At 41.3% G+C, this 18,605-nt stretch overlaps 8 non-coding genes across 8 annotated transcripts; 3 read left to right on the top strand and 5 right to left on the bottom strand.

Moving 5' to 3' along the window:
* Positions 1-278: 278 nt before the first annotated feature.
* TRNAM-CAU (transfer RNA methionine (anticodon CAU)) lies at positions 279-350 on the bottom strand. The gene has a single exon. It is a non-coding gene; the product is annotated as a tRNA-Met (tRNA).
* A 363-nt stretch (positions 351-713) lies between these two features.
* TRNAG-GCC (transfer RNA glycine (anticodon GCC)) lies at positions 714-784 on the bottom strand. Its single transcript has one exon. It is a non-coding gene; the product is annotated as a tRNA-Gly (tRNA).
* A 2,817-nt stretch (positions 785-3,601) lies between these two features.
* On the bottom strand, positions 3,602-3,673 carry TRNAW-CCA (transfer RNA tryptophan (anticodon CCA)). Its single transcript has one exon. It is a non-coding gene; the product is annotated as a tRNA-Trp (tRNA).
* A 2,410-nt stretch (positions 3,674-6,083) lies between these two features.
* Positions 6,084-6,156, top strand: TRNAR-UCG (transfer RNA arginine (anticodon UCG)). Its single transcript has one exon. It is a non-coding gene; the product is annotated as a tRNA-Arg (tRNA).
* Positions 6,157-8,781: 2,625 nt separating this feature from the next.
* On the top strand, positions 8,782-8,863 carry TRNAS-AGA (transfer RNA serine (anticodon AGA)). Its single transcript has one exon. It is a non-coding gene; the product is annotated as a tRNA-Ser (tRNA).
* A 321-nt stretch (positions 8,864-9,184) lies between these two features.
* Positions 9,185-9,257, top strand: TRNAR-ACG (transfer RNA arginine (anticodon ACG)). Its single transcript has one exon. It is a non-coding gene; the product is annotated as a tRNA-Arg (tRNA).
* Positions 9,258-11,220: 1,963 nt separating this feature from the next.
* TRNAM-CAU (transfer RNA methionine (anticodon CAU)) lies at positions 11,221-11,292 on the bottom strand. The gene has a single exon. It is a non-coding gene; the product is annotated as a tRNA-Met (tRNA).
* A 1,071-nt stretch (positions 11,293-12,363) lies between these two features.
* Positions 12,364-12,435, bottom strand: TRNAW-CCA (transfer RNA tryptophan (anticodon CCA)). The gene has a single exon. It is a non-coding gene; the product is annotated as a tRNA-Trp (tRNA).
* Between the last annotated feature and the right edge of the window lie 6,170 nt (positions 12,436-18,605).

Genomic DNA, 18,605 nt, shown 5'->3' with positions numbered 1-18,605 from the left:
GTCTGACTTACAAAATACCAGAGATCTTACGAAGGTCACATTCCAATCCCTACGATGTGTAGTGGTCCCCAAATCTGAAAGATTAAATTCCAGCAGATTTCTCGGACATAAAGAATAAGATTTACCTCCGTTAAAATGGGAAAGAGGTATTTCTAACAAGCAACTTTAGGGATTCTTACACATCCAGAGCTAGTACAGAAGCTAGATGTGATAGTCTGTTGTAAAAGCATTCAGTCCCTTCTAAGATCAGGTTTCAATCAACAAAAAGACACCGCAAATAGCAGAGGATGGTTTCGATCCATCGACCTCTGGGTTATGGGCCCAGCACGCTTCCGCTGCGCCACTCTGCTAACACGTGTTCTTTGTTTTTTAATTTATTTTCAAGGGGATACATTTTGGCACTTTTTTAGATCTAAAATATTATGAATATCTTTCTAAAGCTGCTTCGAAGAGTAGGAATATTGCATATATGTCTGTACGTGGCCACATTCCACCTCCAAATACCACTTACTCACAAATCACCTTCTAAAGACTACTGTCAATTGAGGTTTTTTTGGTTGTTGGAAAACCAAATGCATGCCAATAGGTATAATTTATAAAATTGAAATTGTGAATTTACAAAGGTGAAATTGTAAATTACCAGTAAATCACCAGAAGTGCACTTACCTTAAAATACTTCTTGTTTGCGGCTTTTGGGAAAAACGTAATCTTGATGCATTGGCCGGGAATCGAACCCGGGCCTCCCGCGTGGCAGGCGAGAATTCTACCACTGAACCACCAATGCCTCGACGAGTTCACCGTTCTTTATTTGTGTCCAAATAATTATCTTATTCCTAAATTCTGGGGCAAATAATAAGGGTGCGTATTTTTTCCCCAGAATGTTCCTAAATCCCGTCAAATAACAGATTACATCTAAATATTCTGGGAAAACCTGTGAACTAGAAGGAAACTGACACTGCTGATATGTGACTTGGAGTCTTTTGAAAATGAAAAATACCTATAAACACCCGACATATAAAAATGTTTTTCTCCATCCCTTCCTCAATTTATATCTTTAATGAAAACACTTTCTGAAAGTTTCTTATTAAGGCTGAAAGCCAGTTCGTATACTTACTAGGCCAACGTGCTCAATTCAAGTTTGAAGCACCAAGTTGCTTCATTTTGGAAAAAAGACCTTCTATTGTCATTCTGTTTATGGAGACCCAAGTTTGGCAGGGAGGATATTGTCAACGGAAGCAGGATAAAAAAGAAAATAATAAAGGAAAAAATAATTCTCCCACTTCCTTCTCCTTACTTGCTCCTGGATACAGCTTGCCGAGGTCACTGTGGCGCTTTGGAAGCAAAAGACAAATGGGGCCTAGAAACAAATCCTGTGTTTCAGGACTTTTCAGCTGGTTTGGAGGAAAAAAACAACACAGAGAAAACCACTGATAATCAATGAAAACAATCTCTACTGAAATGACTCTTGAGTGTGGGCTTTAGGGAAGTAGCAGAATCTGACAGCCTGGATTATTAAAGCATGTGAAAGCCCAGGAACTTTTTTTCACTCTAGAAATCACTTCTTCTTCAGAATAGAGAAATTGCAATATTTAATAGGCGGCTATGATTAGGATGCTTTGAAGGGGAAGAATGGCAAAAAGCCTTTTAGTAAATTGAGAGGTTATTAATGTTGATCTTAAAGGAAAAATCTGGGCCATAAATTAGGTTCTTCCAAATCCTAGCAACAGAATAATATATAACTGGACAGTATGAGAGATATAAATAAATTCAGCCAAGTTTCCTAATTTGTTTATTCATATGTAAATAGAGCCCAACAGAGTTGAATGTAAGTCATTCAACTTACATTCCTCTAGGGGTTGTAAAAATAAAATAAAATGATGCATATTGAAGCCTTGAAAAATAGTATAAAACTATCAGATAAATATTAGCCACTGATATTTATTTCATGGAACTTTTTAATGAACCACTGGGAGTCAGAAGTTGTATCTTCTATTATAAACAGAAATCTTTAGTGTAATGCACATAGTTGGTGCTCACATTAGTTGTACTGAATTGATTACATACTGTAGGCTATTTTAGAACAAATATCTAAAAGTATGTTCTTTGTTATAAAAGAAATCTTTACAATGTGCACTCTTTTTCCTCAGATTTCATTTGGTTTAGATGCTAATTCGTATCCAAGTCTTGGGACCCCACGGACTGTAGCCTAGCAGGCTACTCTGTCCATGGGATTCTCCAGGCAGGAATACTGGAGTTTCCTTCTCCAGAGAATCTTCCCCACCCAGGGATCAAGTCCAGGTCTCCTGCATTGGAGGCAGGTTCTTTACCAACTTAGCTACAAGGGAAGCCCTTGCTATTTCCTCAGAACGTCACCAGTAACCTCATTGAAAAACAAAGCTGAGTTTATTGGACAAGAGAAAACATTATGTCAGGAATCTCAATAGTGACTCAGAGTGAGAAGGTAAAGTTGAGCTGTTTAGTGAGATTTTCAAAATCTGAATTTTTGGTGAGTAAGGATTGGATAAGGATCGTAATATATATAAGCATTGCTAGACACAGGAGATGATTTTGAGATAAAATGTACTCATTGTCTAGTGCTGTGTAACAAATTACCCTAAAACTTAGTGGCTTAAAACAACAAACATTTACTATCTCATATTTTCTGTGGATCTGGAATTCAGGAGTGGCTTACCCAGGTTGGAGTCTCTTCAGTTCAGTTCAGTTCAGTCGCTCAGTCGTGTCCGACTCATTGCGACCCCATGAATCGCAGCACGCCAGGCCTCCCTGTTCATCACCAACTCCTGGAGTTCACTCAGACTCACGTCCATCGAGTCAGTGATGCCGTCCAGCCATCTCATCCTCTATCGTCCCCTTCTCCTCCTGCCCCCAATCCCTCCCAGCATCAGAGTCTTTTCCAATGAGTCAACTCTTCACATGAGGTGGCCAAAGTACTGGAGTTTCAGCTTTAGCATCATTCCTTCCAAAGAAATCAGGGCTGATCTCCTTCAGAATGGACTGGTTGGATGTCCTTGCAGTCCAAGGGACTCTCAAGAGTCTTCTCCAACACCACAGTTCAAAAGAATCAATTATTCGGCGCTCAGCCTTCTTCACAGTCCAACTCTCACATCCATACATGACCACAGGAAAAACCATAGCTTTGACTAGACAGACCTTTGTTGGCAAAGTAATGTCTCTGCTTAATGTCAATATGCTATCTAGGTTGGTCATAACTTTTAGTCTCTTACAAGGTAGCCAACAGGATGTCGACAAGAGTTACAGACATCTACTTACTTGGTGCTGGAGTATATACCTCTTCCCCTCTTCCTCCCCCTCCTCTTCCTCTGCCATCTTCTCTCCCCTAACCCCCTTCTCCTTCTCCTCCACCTCCTTCATCATTTCCATCCATTTACTTACTCTTCGGTATTCTTGAAAAGCAAAATAAAAATCATAAGCTTAATGCTTTAAGTTGATCTACATTCTCTTTACTTCTATTTGCCAGATGATCTTCAATAATTTCTGGGAAGAGGTTCCTCTTCAACAGATTACGTGAGTCAAACACAAACTGGCCAGCAACTTTATGAAAGCTCCCTTTTCCAAAATTTGACCCCGACGTGATTTGAACACGCAACCTTCTGATCTGGAGTCAGACGCGCTACCGTTGCGCCACGAGGTCACGAGTGAAAGGTAGACTCTATTCTAAATTAGGATTTAAATAATGCCTTCTCCTCGTCCCCAGGTCCTAAAGATTTATCTTTCTATTGGTAAACTTGATTATATTTCTCCCCGCTATTCACAGCTTCACTAATACTTGGTAGAGAAAGATAAGAAAGATTAAATATTAACTCAAAAGCCCCAGTGCTCCGCATAGGGGAAACTCATTGGTTTTTCACTTCCCACCTGTCGAAACTTCGCTGTCTTGAGAATAACTGTGTACGTACTCAGCTTAGATCCACAATGAAACAGGATTAAGAATTGCCACTATTTTCGAACAACCAGTTTTCCTATAAATTCACTAGACCTCAGTTCAGTTCACTCGCTCAGTCCTGTCCAACTCTTTGCGACCCCATGGACAGCACGCCAGGCCTCCCTGTCCATCACCAACTCCCAGAGTTTACTCAAACTCATGTCCATTGAGTCGGTGATGCCCTCCAACCATCTCATCCTCTGTCGTCCCCTTCTCCTCCTGCCTTCAATCTTTCCCAGCATCAGGGTCTTTCTTCTCAAAAAGATTCCCAGCCTTCCCTGCCCTGCGGTGTCCAATCCTTGACCCTGCACCCGCCACCCTGTCCCATACACCCCTCCTACCTCAGCGCTAAAAAGCTGCTTTATCCTCAAAAGTGTAGCCTAGATGGCTTGTCTTCCTGACACCCTCACTTCTCACTGGAATTCCGAGAGCCTTCTGCTCTCTATACTGTACACTTGCCATTCAGTTCACAACAACTCAGAGCAAATCGCTAGTATCTACTGAGTTCTTAGCATTTTCTACCAGTTCTGTGTTATTAGAGCCTCTTCTAGCCAGTGATTCTTAAAAAGTGCTCACGGACTAGGAGCATTTGCATCAGCTGTGAACCTGTTAGCGAAGCAAGTCCTTGGCCACGCCCCAGGCCTACAAAATCAGGTCTGGAGGCGGACCCCAGCAGCCTTTGTTTTAACAAAACCCCCCTGATCGTGATAAAGGGAATAGCTTGAGAAACACTGCCCTAGCCTAGAAACTCTATACTTTGCTCACTCAAAATAATAATAATTTTCCTTTTTCTTCCAGGATGGTGGACAGGCAAGGTGATATTAGTTTGTTGCTACAGCAAAGTACCACAGATTGGATGGCTTAAGCAACGATTTATCTTCTCACAGTTCTGAAAGCTAGAAATTCAAGAACAACCCTGTCAATGGGTTTATAGACGGCAGTTCTTCTCCTTGGGTCTTCACATGGTCTTTCCTCTGTGTGTTTGTGTCCTGGTCTTTTTACAATAAGGACACCAGTCATTGTATCAGGGCTTACCCATATGACCTTTTTTACTTTAGCTACTTTTTTAAAAGCCCTGTCTCCAAACAAAGTTATATCTGAGGTATTGAGGTGTTAGAGCTTCGACATATGAGGCGCGGGTGGGAGTAGGGGAAGCAGACAGGAGGACACAATTCAGCTCCTAATAGCCAGTTTCCAGGTGAAGCTGCTGCTGACAATTCCTGAGCCTGGCAAGGGGCGTGACGACGGAAGTTCTGTGGTGTGTATCCGATCGCCTCTTCACTTTTCCTACACGAAGTGTTTAGAATTCAGCTTTCTAGGGTCTGACAAGTCAACAAAGTATCACACTTCAATCTGCTTTCCAGATGCCAAGTTTGTTACTGTTGCCTCCTCTCCCGAAATTTTGATTCTATTTGAATTTAGGTTTGGGGGCTGTTTTGAGTGGGATTTCTGGAGTGCACAAAAGCGAATTCTTGTCTTTCACCCACAGTCTTTACCTGAAAGCCCCCCGCAAGGCAGCGGTGGTCCCCTGAGTAAATAAAGCAATCCAGCTCTATACCTCTCCTTCAGCTCTCAGCTCAAGCATTCCTTCCCTACTGTGGCCTTTCTCCCAGATTCTCATCAAAAGATAAAAAGCACTCTATTATTAGCTATTGTAGAATCATCTTGTTTTAACTTTACAGTATTTTTAACCCTCGGGTTCAACCTATTTCCCCAACTAGATGGTAGGATTTTTGAGGAGCTGGAAATGTCCTTGTTTGCAATAATACTCTCACTATGTTACAATTATGGGCTTCCCATGGGGTCGCTAAGAGTCGGACACGACTGAGCGACTTCACTTTCACTTTTCACTTTCATGCTTTGGAGAAGGAAATGGCAACCCACTCCAGTGTTCTTGCCTGGAGAATCCCAGGGACGGAGGACCCTGGTGGGCTGCCGTCTATGGGGTCACACAGAGTCGGACACAACTGTAGCGACTTAGCAGCAGCAGCAGTTGGTGGCTCAGCTGTAAAGAATCCGCCTGCCGATGCAAGAGAACAGTAGTAACACAAGCTACGAAGATAGTTGAGATTGTTTTCTTTCAATGAATTATCCAAACACGGGAGCGTGGACACGGCCGGACCACGTGGCCTAATGGATAAGGCGTCTGACTTCGGATCAGAAGATTGAGGGTTCGAATCCCTTCGTGGTTGCTAGGTGTTTAAATTATTACTACTCAGGAACTGTGAACTTTTATAACGATCATTCTTAAAAATCCAATTTTCTTGGTTAAAGTCCGTAATCAGAAATCTCCTTTTCTCCTTAATAGTTTTATCCTCCATGCATTTCTGCTCAACACCTTTTCCTTTGCTTTATGTTTCTTTTTACCCATACAATGTCTGTTCTTCTATCCACAATATCTATCATCAGTTAGTTCTCCCGGTCTGCTCTTCTCAAAATTTGGTCCTCGAACCAATGCCAACATCGAGGAGCTTTCTAGAAATGCAAACTTTCCCAGCTTGTCCTGGTTCCCTCTCAGCACTATACTTGAGCTATAAAATTAGAATTTTGGGAGTGGGGCTCAGGAATCTGATAACAATTATTGAATCTGGGTGGTGGGTATATAGATAATTCCCGATTCTTTCAACTTTTTTAAATGTTTGAAATTTTTTACAGTAAAAGTTTAATTAAAGAAAAAAAAAGAGGGGTAGGGGGGATTGACAGAAGCTGTTCTGTTTAAACAAAAGCCCTGGGAGAAGAGCACAGGGCTCCTAGGATACAAGACAGAGGGTCAGCATCAAGAAACCAGCATTGTGCGAGGTAGCGCAGATCCTTTCTTGCCTGGGGAATCCAGGCTCCCTAGACAGAGTGGTCAGAAAAAAAGCTGAGAAAATTAGACAGATGCCCGTGATGAGGGACTCCTACACATTTGTGATATTCCCTGAAGGCCACAAAGTAACTTTAAAGACTTTAAAGTAAAAAAAAAAAAAAAAGACTTTAAAGTAGAGGAGAGACCCAATCTAATTTGCATTCTCAGATTAACACATCAGTTAGTGCTTACATAGCCCTGCCTACATAATCTGCTCTAAACTACCTCTCCAAGGTGTTATCTCTCACTGCTCTCCCTCCTTCTCCCCCTCCAAAAAAGCAACATTCCAGCCAGACAACTCTTTCTTTTATTTATCTCATATTCCACAAGATTTAAGTCTAGAACACTGCTCCCATCTCCAATTTGGCTCACTTTCACACATCCTTCAGATCTAAGTTTAAACATGATTCACTCCACATATATTTGAGTATCCATTTGGCCAGCGATAAGGTATAATTGGAACAGTTCTTCATGAAACTTGGTGTTTAATGAGTGACTCTCCAGGCAACCACCTAAGATATTCATGATTGGGATCTACATTCTTCCCGTGGGCTACTAAGGCACCCTGGATCTCTCACTTATCAAACTCAGTGGTGAATATTCATTTTTGTAATTGTTCACTCTGAAAATTTCTCAAAACAGTAGCCATATTTTTATGTCTCTCCACTGAACGAGCAGCACCTAGCAAAGTGTTTGTCCTGTGATTGTGCCCAGAATACAATTTTTGAAACAATGAAGAAATGAATGAATCTCTTTAGGGACAATGGACCAGAAAAATTCCAAGAAATTGTTGCAGTTAAGCCTATGAGAAACTGTTGGAACCTGATCTTAGAAAATGGATTTGACACTTGGGAGGAAAAGTCAGATTGAGAAACAGTTCCAAGGTTGAACCAAAGACCTGGAAACCTGTGGCCTCTGGAGAGGGAGTTAGAGAACAGATAGATATAAGGGGAGTTCTAAGTCTTTGGTTTTGGTACCTGGGTGCTCCTGTCAAACAAAAATCTAGGTTGTCGGAGAAGACCCAACTTTAGAAGGAAAAACTGGAGATTTCATTTGGGGATGTATTGCTTTTGAGATGCACATGGACATGCAACAAGAAGTAACTAGGACAACTGTATTTTCTGGAGCCCAGACATGAGGTCTGAGCTGCAGGAGGTAATTTTCAACCTATCAGCACATAAGCAGTGGTTTATCAATCATGCCCTGTCCTCCTTCTGTTCATGAAATGGAGTTGTTGATGAAATACAGAAATCTTCTACTTGTACACTAACACACCCACATGCATGCACATACAGTTAAGATTGTGGTAATGGTTGGGTAGTTTCAGAAAAGTGAAGATCCTGGGGTTCTGGTCTTGTTTTGGAGGTGGTCTCTGCAAATATTTTTAAACTTTATCCAGAGTATTAGATACTCTGTGAGAAAATAGTCCCATGCCATACAGTGGATTTGATTCTCAGAAATATTTTCATATTACTATTTTATTCAAAAATATTCTACCTACTGCTTTAAAATATTTTGAGCTTTACAAAGAGATGGGAGATGGGGCTTCATGGGAAATATTTTGATAGATCCTCATTCTTGAACTTAAAAATAACAGTTACAAAAGCTGCTGACATTTGTTGAGCCCTTACTATATTTAAGGCACTAGATTAAATGTCTAAAGACATAGAGTGTCTGTAAGGAAAAGCTGTGCCAGATTATTTATTGAGCATTAATTTCCTACTCCAGCAGAAATAAGAGGATTTTTTTTTAACTGTTGCAATATATGGCGATTTGCTTTCTAGAAAAAGACCATTCTCAGTTTACTACATGCTGGAAATAAAGTTGGTTGACTCCTCTTCGATTTTATCAACTATTAATGGAACTTACCATCTTTTGTTTTGCCCTTTTTAATGACTAAATACTGAAGTTGCTTAAAATAAATGATATATAGTAACATGGAGAACATTGAAGAAGACTATGTATATACGTAGTCGTGGCCGAGTGGTTAAGGCGATGGACTAGAAATCCATTGGGGTCTCCCCGCGCAGGTTCGAATCCTGCCGACTACGAGTTGGTTTTTACTCTTTTTTAGCATAATAAAATTTCTGCCTGGTCGGATTTACCTTCAATTGCAAGGTATTTTTTAAAAAATATTAAACACTCTCTCAGACCTTTTACAAATCACATCAAAACAGAGTTCTCATAGACCATGAAGGAGTCATATTTTATGAGTTAGAAAAAAGAACCAGTAAGACTTTCTTCTATTTCAGTTCTGAGCTTTCTCAGCTTCTCAAACCGAAAGGAAAGATTTCACACATTCATATTTAAAGCAACAGTGATACCACAATTTCCCTTTTTCTAAAACTGTAAGTCCCTTTCAACTCGCGGGTGGGCCAGTGGCGCAATGGATAACGCGTCTGACTACGGATCAGAAGATTCCAGGTTCGACTCCTGGCTGGCTCGGCGTTTTTTATAACGCCCTTTCTGTAAATTCCACAAATTCCTGTCTTCTCCAGGCCTCCGTGTTAAGCTTTTCTAATTTTCTATTTATTTTACAATATCACTCCATACAAAATGACAAAAGTGTTAATACACAGGCTTTAGCTATGGCTCGCTATTCTTCTTTTACATACATAAATTTTCTTTAAATCACATCATTAAATTGTTTTTCAGACTGACGGAAACTCACTTAGGTGTATGAGGGAAACATAAAAGAGGGAACACCTTTCAAATGCATCATTCTCAAAGAGTTAAGATTGAAAGTCTCACAAAGAGAAGATTTCTTGATAGCAATTTTTTCTTCTCTCTTTTTTTTAAGATTTAGTTTTTTTAGAGCAATTAGTAGTTCACAGCAAAATTGAGAGGAAGGTGCACACACCTTCTCACACATGTATAGTCTCCCCCATCGTCAACAGAGTACACTTGTTGGAAATGATGAGTCTACTATGGACTGAAGTCCATAGGTTTCATTACAATTGGCCCTTGATGTTGTGCATTCTAAAGGTTTAAACAAATGTAGAATCATAAAGGAAATCTACCCTGAATATTTATTGGAAGGACTGATGCTGAAGCTGAGCTCCAACACTTTGGCCACCTGATGCAAAGGGCTGACTCATTGGAAAAGACCCTAATTCTGGGAAAGATTGAGGGCAGGAGGAGAAGGGGACGACAGAGAATGAGATGGTTGGATGGCATCACCGACTCAATGGACATGAGTTTGAGCAAACCCTGGGAGATAGCGAAGGACAAGGAAGCAGGCATACTACAGTCGGTGCGTGCGTGCGTGCTTAGTCGCTTCAGTCGTATTTGACTGTCCGCCGGGCTCCTCTCTCCAAGGGATTCTCCAGGCAAGAATACAGGAGTGGGTTGGCGTTTCCTTCTCCAATTCTGACCATGTGGTTGCAAAAAGTCCGACATGACTGAATGACTGAACAACAGAAAGGCATGTATCTATCCATTGTTACAGCATCTCGCAGAGGATTTTCACTGCCTGAAAAATCCTCTCTGCTTGGCCTATTCATCCTTCCTCTTACCAACCCCTGGAAACCAATGATGATTTTACTGTTTCTGTAGTTTTGCCTTTTCTAGGATGTCATATATTGGAATGATATGGTATGTACAGCCTTTCAGATTGGCTTATTTCAGTTAGTAATATGCATTTAAGGTTTCTCCATGTCTTCTCATGGCTTAATAGCTTATTTCTTCTTAAGGCTGAATAATATTCCATTATCTGCATGTACCACAGTTTATGCATTCACCTACTGAAAGGCATTTTGGTTGCTTCCAAGATTTGGCAATTAAGAATAAACCTGTTATAAACAATCGTGTACAGGCTTTTGTGTGGACAAAAGTTTCAACTCCTTTGGGCAATTTAACAAGGAGGGCAATTGCTGGATCATATGAACTGGCAAACTGTCTTCCACAGTGGCTGTACCACTTCGCATTCCAACTAGCACTGAATGACAGTCCTTGTTACTCCATCTCCTCTCCAGCATTTGATGTTCAGTGTCCTGGATTATTTTGGCCACTTGATATGAAGAGCTGACTCATTGGAAAAGACCCTGAAGCAGGGAAAGTTTGAGGGCAGGAGGAGAAGGGGACGACAGAGAATGAGATGGTTGGATAGCATCACCCACTCAATGGACATGAGTTTGAGCAAACTCCAGGAGATAGCGAAGGACAGGGAACCCTGGAGTACTGCGATCCATGGGGTCGCAAAGAGTCGGATACGACTGATTGACTGAAAAACAACAACAATAGGTGTGTAGTGGTATCTCACAGTTACTTTGTTCTCAATACATATGCTTTTTATGTGCTTAAATAGTGGGCCAAACACCTCACTAAAGGAGATATACAATGCCGAATTTTCTTAATTAAACTCTCTTCTCTACTCTCAAAGTTCTCTTCAGGACGAAAAAGATTGTCTTAGCAGAGGATGGTTTCGATCCATCGACCTCTGGGTTATGGGCCCAGCACGCTCCCGCTGCGCCACTCTGCTGCAATGAACTGTACTCTCACACTTAGTATTCAGCTTTCCACAGACTTGTTTTTTTCAACTCTATAGAGCTGAGCGTTTTCTTGAACTGTTTTTCTCTGTTTCTGTCTCTCTTTCTCTTTCCTCCAGAGCAGTAATCTCTGTTTTATAATGTGATGGCCAAGGGCCTAAACTAACTGCTAAGAAAAGTGTTAATAAGAAATAGAGAAGGACTATTTTGGATACTCTTCCTCTATGCACAAAGGCATGCTTAGATGCAATGTCTGTTCCCGTGTGCTATGTGAACATGTACATTACATCTATAACAAAATATCTGCTGATGTTCCATATGTCATGTTTTAAAGCCATTCTAAGTTATTCAAAGTAACAGGTTCTGATTAAATAAGCCTGCTTTCCTTTTCTTCTGCGCTGTTAATGTAATGGTTCACAATCTCTTGGAGGGTGCTCAAGTCCCAGGTAAGAAAAAAAATACACAGTCCTGTACATTTTTTTAAAAACAGAGTTTTAAGGAGTTCTTAGAACTTCTAGCCCAGAGGACTACTTCTTCTGATGTAATGGTTCATTTCCTCTAGTCTCAATTTGGCAAACCAAACAAAAAAATTATGTTCAGGTTTTCTGCATCTGGAAATGTACTGACTTCCTTCTTGGATTGTTGGAGTAGGGGAATTGCAGAGAGCCAAGATTCTGCTTGCTGTGTAACCTTTCTGGCAAGGAAAAGCTGATACAGGTGTGAAGCAGGAAATGTCAGAAGATGTGGGAAGCTTCTGACCGTTGGAGAGAGAGATGTGGATAAGGAAATGGGTCAGGGAGCACAGAAGTGAGCGTGGAGAGATGGCTGGGAGTTGGCAAAGACTGAAATTCAGAACGTTTGCAATAAAAGAAAAATGTCTTTCGCAGAAACGAATAAAAATGTCTTTATGGACCCAGAAATAAACCCCCCAAGCACAGTTATAGTGTACACCTGCCTGTTTACCTACTTTGTAAAGGGCAGCGTTAAGGGCAGCTAGCGTTGGAGAAAACTTCTTTTTTCCCTCCAAGTTTCAGACCAGTGCATCCCATAGACAGTAAAATGATTGACCCCGACGTGATTTGAACACGCAACCTTCTGATCTGGAGTCAGACGCGCTACCGTTGCGCCACGAGGTCCTGCGGGGGCCCCTTCCTCCTTTACTTGTCAACCTGATCTATGAAATTAATTATCGGTACTCAGAGAAGACCATGCAGCTGGATACAAAATAATGCCTGGTGGTCTCCTGGATTAAAACAGCTAGTCCATTCAATCACTTACTGATTCTCTGCCTCCGAAAATGCTTCTATTTCCATTGCTTCCTATTCTATTTCTTTCTTTTTCTTACCTAATTTTCTCCATATATGTCAAAAATAGACATTCGGGGTTCGTTTTGTTTTCGTTTCTGTCTTTTTAGAAATAATAGACATTCGGTTTAAAGTCGGGAGTTCTGAGTTGGAGTAAGAGTAACAAAGAGTGCCCTCCCCTCATTCCTTAGCCCTCCCCCTAATCAGGGACGATGATCAGGGTTTTGAATTTGTTACCAAAGTTGATGGTAGTTGCTAACCACATACTAGTGTTTCGAGGAAACGAATTTAGCCGGGGCCGGCCTGTTTAACTGTGCAGCTCCTATCTGCGAAATAACATCGTCTTCTTACACCCACTCTTGTGCTTCGTTGAAATGATCAATTTCACATTGCAAGAGTTCTTCCGAATCTGAACACTGTATCTGAAACTGCCCCTAAGAAGGGCAAGAAACCTTTTTTTTTTTTTTTTTTTTGGCCCGAGGAAACAAGTGATTCTGGCCCGTGGTTAGGCTGGTTAAAGCACCTGTCTGAGAAACTGCAGTTGGGTGTCGAATCTCAATGAGATTATTTTCCAAGATCTAAATACTAGAGAGGTCTCTTTGAACTCCTAGAAAAAGATATTCTGAAAAAGAGCTCTGGACTCATTTTTCAAGAATAAGAAAAGGAAACTTTAATTTTCAGTGTCCTTTTTATAGTAGTGGGTCATTTTTCAGAATATCCTGTCTAGGAGTCCCTAAACTGAATACCTCTGATTGTCTTTATCTCTTTTCCTTATTTTTCCTAGGCTAGATGCTGCATACTATATATCAGTATCTAGTATACCACATATTTTACTTATATATTTATTTATTACCTATTAAAGTTGGCACCCCACTCCAGTACTCTTGCCTGGAAAATCCCATAGATGGAGGAGCCTGGTGGGCTGCAGTCCATGGGGTCGCAAAGAGTCAGAGACCACTGAGCGACTTCACTTTCACTTTTCACTTTCATGCATTGGAGAAGGAAATGGCAACCCACTCCAGTGTTCTTGTCTGGAGAATCCCAGGGACTGGGGAGCCTGGTGGGCTGCTGTCTATGGGGTCGCACAGAGTCGGACATGACTGAAGCGACTTAGCAGCAGCAGCAGACTAAAAGCTAAGGCACAGCCTCTTCCGGGATCCATCTGAGTGGTCACCTTGCACTCCACTTAATATACCCCCTTTGGCTACCACATCCACCTCACCACCACCCCCTGGCTACTGCTACCCGCTAAGAACAAACACCAGGAAGTTTACCTGGGGAGTGGTAGTGGCCTAAAAACTCAGGCTCTCAGAGTTGATATATGTCCCTCCTTTTGGTTATAGATCCTCTGTGACGCTGAACATACGATAAATTATTGTAGCATAGGCTGCTAGAGTAGTTACCAGTCTGTTTCTTTTTCTTATTGGACATACAATTTTCTTTTTCCCTTTGGGATGCTATCACAAAAATATTATAGAGTAGGTGGCTTAAGCAAACAAAAAAAGTATTTTTAACGTTCTGGAGGGCTGGAAAGTCCAAGATCAAGGCATCAGCTGTTCAGTATGACTGTGTCCTCACATGGTGGAAGGGGCCAGGGAGTCTTTGGAGTTATTTTTCATAAAGACACAAATTCCATTCATAAGGGCTCCAACTAATCACCTCCTAAGACCCCGCCTCCAAATACCATCATATCAGGGGTTAGGTTTCAACATATGAATTTTAAGGGGACAGAAACATTCAATCTAAACTACACTTCCTAGCCTCCTTTGTGATTACTTTTGGCCCTGTGGCTGAGATCTGGACAATCTGGACAATCAATGTAAAGAAAATTGTAACCAGCCAGTTTGCAACTTTGAAACTTAACCCAGGAAAACCTTTCATGGGGGTTCCTCTTTTCTCCCTTTGCCTTTATATCTGTCAAATGCAGAGGACTCCATAGTCCTCGACTCCAGAGTCACTCAACAGTCTCTCCGCGACCATGTGAAGACCAACCAGAAAATCTGCATTAGACGTTGCCTGAGAGAAAAGCAAACATTTGTTGAGATGAAAACCTGAGATTCATGGGTTTTGTTTATGGTTTTTTTATAGGTGTTATAAATCAATTAGTATCACTAATACAATAGAGTTTCACTGTCACTTGCTTATCAATGTCCCACATTTTAGTGCTTAACTCTAGATAGCATAATTATATCTACATTATATAATACACAAAGTGATAATGTAACAGGGGAGTCATTAGCACACAAATGCTACACATATGACATAAAATTCACAAATGTTTCCAAAATTCTAAAAATTGTTACCTCACTAACAATGTATAATTATTTTGTAAACTAATTTATGAATCTTGCTGCACTTCACTTCCTCACCCTGTATCCTGTATCCAAGCTGGGCTGCTGCTGCTGCTAAGTCGCTTCAGTCGTGTCCAACTCTGTGCGACCCCATGACGGCAGCCCATCAGGCTCCGCCGTCCCTGGGATTCTCCAGGCAAGAACACTGGAGTGGGTTGCCATTTCCTTCTCCAATGCATGAAAGTGAAAAGTGAAAGTGAAGTCGTACAGTCGTGTCCGACTCTTAGCGACCCTATGGGCTGGAGCCCACCAGGCTCCTCCGTCCATGGGATTTTCCAGGCAAGAGTACTGGAGTGGGGTGCCATATAAAGAAACGTCAAGTAGAGAGCACATGCAGTGATGCATATTGGCCACCGGGGGATGGAAAAGCCTAAAGATTATCAACAGAAAAGGACTAAAAAGGGACTAGAGCCCAGGACAGGAAGGAGGGAGGAGAGGGAGAAAGAAAGGGTCCGTCGAGCGGGGAGGAAGGGAAGGGAGGATAAAGAGGTGGCAGAGGAGGGCTGAAAGGAGGAAAAAGAGGTAGAAAAAGCAGGAGAGACAAGTTATTGAAGGGAAGAAATAATTTTCTCAACAGCAGCTTTTGACATTTGTCAGGGACCTTTATATTTTATGAAGTGTTATAGATACTGTTTCATTTTCTCCTCACACAACAACGCAGATAGATAATGATTCCTAATTACGTTTTTAAAGATTCTTTTCAAGTACTGTTAATTTATGATGTTGTATTAGTATCAAGTGTACAGAAAAAGAATTCATAAATATATATACTTTTTCAGATTCGTTTCTATTATATGTTATTACAAGATACTGAATATAGTTCCCTGAGCTACACAGTAAGTTTTTGTTGTTTATCTGTTTTGTATGGAGTAGTGTGTATATGTTAATACCCATGTTTTATTTTATTTCAACCTGAAATATTGAGAATCAAGAAAATAGAATGCTTTATACATGACAATTTTGGCCACCTCATGTGAAGAGTTGACTCATTGGAAATGACCCTGATGCTGGGAGGGATTAGGGGTAGGGAATAACAGAGGATGAGATGACTGGATGGCATCACTGACTCGATGGACGTGAGTCTGAGTGAACTCCGGGAGTTGGTGATGGACAGGGGGCCTGGCGTGCTGTGATTCATGGGGTCGCAAAGAGTCGGACACGACTGAGCGACTGAAGTGAACTGAACTGATACATGACAAAATGAAGAGAAACATGCAGGAGTGGGGAATCAAAGAGTATTGAATTTTTACTATATATTACAGTTTTATTCTTCTATTTCTGTACAGGTAATTCTACAAAACCTGTCTCAGAAGAGTCCTCCTGTCAGACCTCAGACACAGACAAAAGGGTAAGATAGCAGTACTCAAAACTCAACAAAAGTCTGCCCTCAGGGACTTGGCATGCTAGAGAGAGGGAGAGAGAAAACAGGTAAGTAACATGCAATTTGTCAGATAGTGATCTAAATATTATGGAGAAAAATTAAGCACAGAAGAGACAGAAAGAGAGACAGGGAGGAGGGAGTGGTCGGGGAAGGTTTTGAGCAGCCTCTTCATCTGTAAAATGGGGCCAGGAGCCCCCACCTCCCAATGTTCAAGGAACAAATGTGTTATTATAGGCCTTAGCAAGTGCTGAGCAAATGTAAACAGCTTTCCTGCCCTCACTCTCTCTGTCTTGAATGACCTTGACATTTACACCAGGCCCCCCTTCCATGTATATAACCCATCTTTCTCATAAGCCCCAGGCCTGCCTCTCCATCTGAGGATGTTTCTGTCTAAGTGATGCACAGGTACCTCCGACACAACAGATACTGGGCTGCCATCGTCACCTGCTCAGCTCTTCCTTCTGGCTGTTCTGTCCCAGCAGTACTATTGCCCACCCCAGTCACCAAACCATGACCTTGGGATAAGCCAGAAAACTCACTCTCTCTACCCTACCTCCAGCAGATGCCATTTCTCTACAGAGCTGAGCCTACAGACTTTGCAGGATACGATAAAAATGTGTGGTCCCTTTATTTATTATTTATTAAAGTGGGGAAAGTGCTTTTAAAAATACTAAAATAGAAAGGTTTTCTCTTGAATCCTCCATAGCCTGTCTTTCCCTCAACTCATCATAGTGACTTTTATTTGCTGGTTAATACTACTGTAAGTAAAGAAAGATCAGACTTTTAATTCTTAACATGGATTTTACTGGACTCTACAATGTGCAATTTCAGTTTTAAATACAAATATCAGAGCACTTAACTCCTGAGTAAAATCACTAAAATTATGTTACAAGGAAGAACAAAATCTGACTACATGTTGGATTGGTTTCTTTTACTTTAAACTTTGCTTCCCATTGCTTTTGTTCACTAAAAGGATGATGTCTATACATCATCTGCCTGTCTCAGGGAACCCTGCCTCTATGCCTGGAAGTTAAACCAAAGCGCCTTTGTTCAGGAAAATATCCTGATCCTGTCCACCTGTAGATGGTTGCCAGAAAGAAAAAATGAAAACATCCCCTCATTCATTCCAGGATATATTTGTGAGATTAATGGCCTTTTTACTTTACTTCCTCACCTCCTCACCCTCTCTGTTCTATTATAGAAACAGGCATCCAGATCCCAGTAAGGTAGTTATTTTGAGACACTAGCCTGCTATCTGAGAAAATAGCCAGCTTTCCCAATACAGTTGCCATTCCTTGTCCCAACATCTCATCTTTATTGGTATTGATTGTTTGATTGGTTTTGAGTGTTTATTGGTTTACTGGTGTTGAGTGGTGAGCAGAGAAAGCTTGGAGTCAGTAACAATTACACCACTTAGACCCAGTAAAAGTTACGCCATTTATATCTCATAGCATGTACATACATTTCACTCTTACCAGAACAGTGGAAACTATGCACAAAACTAACTCCACTGCCATTATTTCTCTTCTTCACTTATATACCTTCTATGACACATTCTTTGACTTATTGATAAATAAGGAAGAATGAGAGGAAAAGGAAGGATGTGTTGCCCTATCTTTTCCTGACTTTCTATGTCATCATTTTCAGCATAAGTGTCACTCAGTCATGTCCGACTCTTTGTGACCCCATGGTCTTCAGCCACCAGGCTCCTCTGTCCATGGAATTCTCCAGGCAAGAATAATGGAGTGGGTTGCCATTTCTTTCTCCATTTTCAGCATAAGTGGTTGGCAAATACAAGGAAGTAGCACATGAAAGGGTACGATAGGACTGTGTTTCTTAGGACTTCATTGGCTTCTTTCCGCACGGGAAGCAAAGTTTGGTTCAAAAGGGAGGCATGGCCCCTAGGGCCTGTCAGCATCTCATTTTCTCAGTCGTATGTGCAACTTGTGACCTCATACTCAGTCTCAGTCTCGCTGAACTCCCCCACATTGTGGCTCCCCTGGAATTTTGTGTTCATAGGGCATCATAAATAACTCGAATGGACCTGCCAAAACAGTGGACACACTTACTGTTCACATACCCCCTCCTCATGACCTTGCTCAGGTGGCCCATTGGACTTCACTTAAAATATATAAAGATAAAATTATTAAGAATTTCAAGATGGCAACAGCAGAGTCTTAAACCAAGAGTGGCGCCCTACCGAGTATGGATCCCGTGACCCTGCACAGGTGACACACCTCTGAAGTCATCCTGTTGGGCCCACTGTGGGG

This window comes from Bos taurus, chromosome 23 (genome assembly GCF_002263795.3).
Source record: "Bos taurus isolate L1 Dominette 01449 registration number 42190680 breed Hereford chromosome 23, ARS-UCD2.0, whole genome shotgun sequence".
NCBI lineage: Eukaryota > Metazoa > Chordata > Mammalia > Artiodactyla > Bovidae > Bos > Bos taurus.
Note: the sequence above shows the minus strand (reverse complement) of the source record. Positions and strands in the feature narration are given on the sequence as shown.